The sequence below is a fragment of the Mesoplodon mirus genome (assembly GCF_964341445.2).
Source record: "Mesoplodon mirus genome assembly, chromosome: 14".
NCBI classification, from domain to species: Eukaryota; Metazoa; Chordata; class Mammalia; order Artiodactyla; family Ziphiidae; genus Mesoplodon; species Mesoplodon mirus.
The window spans coordinates 81,993,458-82,001,334 of record NC_138990.1 but is presented as its reverse complement, the minus strand read 5'-3'; positions in this window follow the sequence as shown (position 1 = coordinate 82,001,334).

Here is a 7,877-nt window from a genome sequence, read left to right as displayed (position 1 = left end):
AATGGGCCTCACAATGTCAATTGTTAGGGTTGCAGAGGCTCCCAGGAAATCGTCTTTCTCCTGCAGTTGGATCAAAATAGGCCATGGGCCCCTCTTGGCTGTGACTGAGACTGTGATATGGATCTGATGTGAACCAAGAAAGCACTGGTTGGTGTTGTTAACCTTGATGGTGTTTTGGAATTGAGCACATATGAAAATTCAAATGTCTATAACGGTATATCATTTAGAAACTCTTATCTGTGGTATAATTTCCTTGACCCTTAAACGTGATGCCCCTGACAACAGTATAGGCCTAATGATACTGAATATCTGAAAGCTCATGGGTGATTTTTAGGAATCTCTTTAAAAGAAGCAGCAAATATGTTATCCAGAATAACATTATTAATGTCTAGTCTCTTAAGGCATCCCCACTCCTAATTTTGAAGGCAAGATTCTCAGGGTTGGGAGGAAATTTGAAGATTGTCTAGTTCACACTTCTCAAAGTTTAATGTGTCTACAAATCACCTAGAGGACTAGTTAATTCTAATAACTAGGGTCTGGGAGAGTCTAATCCAGTAAGTCTGAATTAGGGCTGAGAATCTGCATAGCATCTAACCCCCAAGCCGTGTAGATGCTCCTGGTCCATGAATCATCGTTTTGAGTACAGGGTCTAGCCCAACCGTCACCTGCATTCTCTTATGATAAGCATCTAGTGTATGTTTAAACCTTCTTAGTAGGAGGTACTCATATTCTCTTAAGGCCATCTGTTCCATCTTTGAATGATTCTGAATATTAGCTTTTCTTCATATTGCAGCCATGGTCCCACTCCTTGGACCTGCCAATCACTGGCCCTGGCTCTAGTCCTTGGTCCTGTTCAATACATATGGCAAGGCAAGGAAACATCTCTCCTATTGAAAAGAGGGCAACTCACTAGGTGAGGAGAGATAGCTAACCCAGGGGTAATTTTTGTCTCCTTGGGGTTCTCCATTCCTATTGACTTCACTGCCCTCTGTTGGCCCCTGAAGGCTCATGCTGGTTCTTGGTTTGCCTCCCCATCTCTGTGCCCCAATTGGATGATATTTTCCTCTCTTTTGAACTCTCACATCCTATGTGTGTGTGTATGTATATATATATATTTCGTGTGTGTGTGCATCATAAAATTCAATTTATTCCCTGCCCCGATTATAAATCCACGAAAGCAGAGATTATGTCTTATGCTTCTTCAATTTCTCTACAGTGCCTTGCACATACTAAGAGCTCAAACAATGTGTATTATTTTGAGTAACACATAGAAACTACTTCAAGGAATTTATAGCAGTAACACAACAAAACATAAAGACTATAACATAGTAAATTGTCACACTAGCTAGTAGTACCACAGGTGGACTCAGAGATAGGAAAATTCAGTGTAGACAGGAAGAGTGGCAAAGGGCTTTGTCGACAAAGGGGAGAGGAGGTGTAAATTTAAATTGTCTGGACATAACTCATACTTCAGCTAAGGATTCTGGGGCTAGATAGGAAAAGAGCCTAGTAGACAGTATAGGGATCCACATGGTTCCTTCCAAGGAAGTTGGGGGAGGGAAGAGATATAACTTGGGTGGATTCAAGTCAGAAGTCAGCACATTTTTTCAGTCAAGGTCTGGATAGTAAATATTTTAGGATGTATGGACGATGTCGTTTCTGTTGTAATACTCAACTCTGTCATTGCAGCATGAAAGCAGCCATAGACCATATGTAAATGAATTGGCATCAGGGTGTTCCAACAAAACTTTATGGACACGAAAATTTCAATTTCATATACTTTTCATGTATCATGAGATATTATTCTTGTTTAGACACTTTCCAACCATTTAAAAATGTAAAAACCATCCTTAGCTTGGGTGCCGTACTAAAACCGGTAGTGGGTTGGATCTGGCCTGGATTGTGGTTTGCTGATGCCTGCTTGATGGCTTGGGTGTCTAAGTTAGACACTTCACCAGCAATGATTCTGGGGATGGGTGATTGGAGATAGATACCACCCCTCAAGAAGAGAGCCATCAGTAGCATTCATGAAAGAGCAACTGAGAAAAATGTGCGAGGCTAGAAGTGAGATGTTATTTTAATTTTTTTTTTTTTTTTCGCAGTACGCGGGCCTCTCACTGTTGTGGCCTCTCCCGTTGTGGAGCACAGGCTCCGGACGCACAGGCTCAGCGGCCATGGCTCACGGGCTCAGCCGCTCCGCGGCATGTGGGATCTTCCCAGACCAGGGCATGAACCCGTGTCCCCTGCAACGGCAGGAGGACTCTCAACCACTGTGCCACCAGGGAAGCCCAAGATGTTATTTTACAGGCGTGGCTGGTCCTCCTTGTGAGAGCGAGGATATGGAGAGACTTTGATAATTATTCTCTTCCTCCCCCCAACCCCTAGTTCTCCTCCTCTTATTCCTTATCTTCTCTCTTGTGACTTTTCTGACTCCACCTTTCCATAGCATCATTTTTCTACCTCATCAAGTCTCCTATGGTGTATCCTCAGGCTTTTAGAATTATGTAAATACAATTTTGTTTCCTTGTAAAAACATCCTTAATATTTTGGAATAAGATCATTATCCTTATCTGATAAAATTAATTTTTCTGTATGTAATATGGACATAAGAAATGAACAGTATACACAAAATATTTGGGAAAGCATGTATTTTGGGGAGAAAAAGAGACAGATGCTTGCCCAGAAAAAGTAGAACTAACCAGCTCTGGGACTTGGAAGAACCACTTCCTCTCAGGAGGAGAAGCAGGGCAGAGACACTGAGTTCAGTGTGGGATATGTTGAGCCTGCATTGCCAGGATGAAGTTTGATAACCAACCAGGGGGACATATTTAATAGGTAGTTGGGTGATCAGGTCCAGTATATAGGAGAGAGGAATGGGCCAGAGATATAGATTTGGGAATCATCACCCACTTTTGCAGTGGGGTGGGACTCCGTTACTGGCAAAAGAGGGGCTGTGTGACTTCTGAGCTAGGTCATAAGGTGATATGGCTTCTGATTGGCTTTCTGTCAGGGGATGGTCACCCTGGGAGCGTAGCCACCACGTGGAAACCCAGACCACATGGAGAGGCTACGAATAGGTGTTGTGGCTGACAACACCTTGCTACGATCTTAGCTTCAGCCACCATCAGCTGCCAGGGATGTGAATGAAGGAGGCTCCAGATGATTCCAGCCCCCAGCCTTTGGGTCTTCCAGCTGAGAGCCGAGCCATCAAGGAGCTGCTTGAATAGAAAGATAAACGTGGTCTATTTTCAGCTCTGCTCTTCAACTTGGTCTGAGCCATGAGGTAGCTGGGTTTAAACTCTGGCTTAACATCAACCTGATTTGGAGCAGGTGATGGGGGTTCTGGATACAAGTCTAGAACAAGCCACCCTCACCTGCTTCCCACTCTGCTGGCTAATGAATGGACTTGGCTGTTTGCAGTTTGAACTGGGTCCCCTCTCTCTTCCCCATCTCTTGAGCCCTCTCCCCAGGATGGGCTCCTCCTCCTCTGTGGCCCTCTCTGTTCATGAGGACATCATGGAGCAGTCAAAGCTGGACCAGCACACAGTCAGGAGCTGGGTGGTGTTGGCTCCTCCCAGCACCGGATGCCACGCCCCCTCCTCTCATGGGTCCTCTGAGGAACAATGCGCAGATGCAGCGGACCCGTAGTATACAGGGCCCTCGGTGTGGGGAGAGCCACGGACGATGGGCTAGGCATTTGAAGGCTTGATTCATTTTCTGTTTCCCCTTTTTAAGACCATGAGCCTTTGGAAGCTTTGACAGCATTAACGATTTGGCTGAGTGCAATGGTCAGCCTCCCTTGGTGGGCTGAGCTGGTGAGGGGGGCCAGCATCTGGCTTAAACTGATGAAAGGCAGGAAATTCAGAATCACGTCCTGATCCTTTGTGCTTCAGTTTGGGGTTCTTCAAGGCCAGCTGACAGAGGGCTGCCAGGCCAAGAAATAAACTTGTTTTTTGAGTTGAGGGCACAGTGCTCAGGGTGGAGGCTGGGGGAGATCCCAGATGCTGAAGCCTCTTTCCCACGCAGTGGCAGGGGCAGGGATGTGGGTCTTGGGTGGAAGCAGTGAGGTTTTGCATGAATTCTTTTCTGATTGGCTCTTAAGTCTTTTCTCCCGGGAACACCTATGGTCTTTGCTTTCTTTCTGACAAGATCCCTGACCAGGGAGCCACAGGCCTTGCCCCTAGCTGGCAGTGCAGCCAGATATAAACAAGCAGAGGGCAGGGCCTGGTGTCAAACATTATGTTTACTAAACAAAACCGACAAGTTCTCATTGTTGAGTGAGGAGGCCCTGCAACTCTCAATCCCCCAGAGCTAAAGAGGATCCATTTTATTGAGCTCTGTAATGACAGCCCAGCTGGAACAGCTGGGTAGTTTGTATTAACTCTAAGAGACTCAGGAGGACAGTTTTTCTTTAGGAAAATTATGTTTTTCATTTAGACCAACAATAGCCTGTCTCAGCATACCTTCCCATAATCTTAAAAAGAGTGGTACAATCATAGTCCAGATTGCTCCACCAATACTTACCATGGCCAGAGTTAGCAAATAAAATAGGGGACACCTACAGGTAAATTTGAATTTCAGATACTTTTCTAGTATAAGTATGTCCTATGTAATATTTGGGACAGACTATTACTAAAAAAGTATTTGTGGCTTTATTGGAAATTTAGATTGAATGGAGCAGTCTGGATTTTATTTGGCAATAGGTGATGACTTTCTAAACATCCCTGCTTGCATACCTGTGGTGACAGGGACTCACTACCTTTCAAAACAATCATTCCGTCATCAGACAAGGGCAATTGCTAGAAAGCTCTTCTGCATATTAAGATGGCATTCTCACACATCTGATGCTCATGTGAACTTCTGGGGCCCCTTGGAATATGCCTAATTCATCTGCCATGTGACAACCCTCCAAATGTTTATTAACAGCCCTGTGTCTCCTTGAATTTTCTCTTCTTCAACCTGAACATCTCCTGCTCTTTCAATTTTTCCTCAAGTGATGTGGTTTCAGGGCTGCAGACCCTCTGGTGAAATGTGCTCTGGCTTGTTTAGAGCCTTTGTAATCAGGTGGGATCTGGAGGCCCGAATAATGACTCCAAAGACATGGCTTTGTGCCTGTTGTCACAAGTCCACATTCACCATGCCAGGGAAGTTCTGGCCTCCTGAGCTGGGCTTAGTCACAGATCCTTTCCTGAAGCAGTGCTGCTAGCCATCAGAGTGGAACTTAGGAGTCGTTGCTATAGGATGAATGTTTGTGTCCCCCTCAAAGTCCATATGTTGAAACTTAATCTCCAGTGTGATGGTATTTGAAGGTGATGTCTTTGGGAGATGATTAGGTCATGAAGGTGGAGCCCTTATGAATAGGATTACTGCCTGTATAAGATACCCCAGAGAACTCCCTTGCCCTTTCTACCATGTGAGGACACAGGGAGAAGATGGCCATCTGTGAACCTGAAGCAAGCTCTTATCAGACACCATGTCTGCCGGTGCTTTGATCTTGGACTTCCCAGCCTTCAGAACTGTGAGAAATAAATTTCTGTTGTTTATAAGCCATCCAGTCTGTGGTATTTTGTTACAGCAGCCCAAGTGGACTAAGACACACCAAATTGGCAGCCTTATTCTTATTTTAAGTGATAGCTGGCAGTTAGGACATTAGCATTACCAAAAGTCATGTTATATGTATGGACTCCAAGGGGGGAAAGCGGGGTGGGGGTGGGATGAACTGGGAGATTGGGATTGAATACATACACTAATATGTATAAAATCGATAACTAATAAGAACCTGCTGTATAAAATATAAATAAATAAAATAAAAAATTTTAAAATGTCATGTTATATGTTCATGAAACAGACCTAGTAACAAGAATATACATTTCTAGTTCAGGTCAGATTGGAATTGTGGATAAAAACATCAAGTTGGATTCAGAGATTTGTTACAGACTGATGGTGGAACTTTGGGAAAGTCACTTATGTCTCTGGTTCTCAACATCTTCATCTGAAAAAACAAGGCATTTGAGTTAATTCTCGATGGCAGAAGACTGTCTCACATATGCTGTGGTCATGGCTATGGCCATGTGAAGCTGACTGGAATAAAACAGATTAAAAAAACAACAACAAAGAAAAGTAGTAATTATTCTAGATCTAAATGACTCTGGTTCTCAGCTTTCCTTGGACAGGAAAGGGTTAGAAAATTAAGTGTGGGCCACCCATTGTCTGCGTGTCTGCAAGCTCTTCATGACTTGTCCATGACAAAGCAATGCAGCACTGGAGAAGTGTTTAGAGACGTTTAAATCCATTTGACATTGTTGTGACATCCAAGTGTATGATCAGCGGGTCGTTTCCTTCAATAGGGTGTGGACCAGTCTGGGTGCTCTTGAAGCCGTGGGTGGTGCGTGGCATGTGACATGAGTTGTGTACCAGTCACTTGAAGTAGAACCATGTCTTGATCTGTAATGGATTAGAAATGAAGAAAAAAGTCAGTTCGTTACCAGCCAGATTGGGACAGGGCTTCCTCACTGGCATGCCATTCTTGAATTACAGGTGTGCCTAGGGGTTGTGCCCTTGGCCCATGGGGTACCTGGGGAAGCCTGGGCCAGTTTGGGACCAGCCATTAGACCAAGTTACCTCTCGCCATGAGTAATTAAAGTACTATACAAATATTATCATTTTCTACATGTGCCTTGAAGTGAATAAAGTTGGAAAGTGATACCTTTTCTCCAAAAAATCAAATAGGCAAAGAGAGGACTGGGCTAATTGTTCTTTAGACCACAGCCTCCAAATAAACTGGCCTAACCTAGTGGTTCAAATTGGAAACCTGCTCCCAGGCAAAAATGTCACAACTCTTCTTCCCCTCATGTCTACCTTTCTTTTAAAATTAAATTTAAATGTATCACAGAAATATATGCATGTCCCTTAAAATCAAGCAGTACAAAACTAGAAAACATGAGTCTTCTGTACCTCCCCTCCAAGTTCTGTTCAGGTTCCCCAGAAGTAGTCACTTTCTAGTTGGAACTTCAGTGTTTATGGAAAGAGGATCCTGCAGGGAAATGCCCTGATTTCCCCACAGAACCCCAGCAGGCACAATGCTGGAGACACCAGCACCATCAACGCACCATTGGGGAGGTTGTGTGAAAGTCTGAACGCACAGCAGTTGGACCATGGACTTCCCCGAGGCCTCCTCACCCATCCGTCACAGCCAGGCAACCCCTCCTTGCCACATTACTTCTCACACTACCCTCTCCTTCACCCACCCTCCACAGAAGTCCAGAGGTTTAAGCTCTGGCAAAAAGGAATCTGAGGGACTTTGGACTCTGAAATGCTGGGTGCAGCAGAAGGCAGAGGTGAGGCTTGGGCTGAAAACTAGAGTGTTCTGTGAATGTCTACATGCTGAACTGTGCCACCCCCAGGCCCTCTCTCTGACTTGCTATCAGAATTATCAAAGCTAGAGGTGGCCTAGCAAAAGAAACAATCAACAGGGCGGGGAGACAACCTACGGAATAAGAGAAAATATTTGCAAACCACCTATCTGGTAAGGGGTTAATATCCAAAATATATAAAGAACTTGTACAACTCAATAGCAAAAACAACAAACAAACAAACCTTCCCCAAACAATCTGATTAAAAAATGGGCAGAGGACTTGAATAGACATTTTCCAAAGAAGACATATAAATGGCCAACAGGTACATAAAAAGGAGTAAAGTAAGTCAGAAAGAGAAAAACAAATATTGTATATAACACATATGGGGAATCCAGAAAAATGGTACAGATGAACCTATTTGCAGGGCAAGAATAGAGACATAGGTGGAGAGAACAGATGTGTGGACACAGAGTGGGAAGGAGAGAGTGGGATAAACTGGGAGATTGGGATGGACACGTGCAC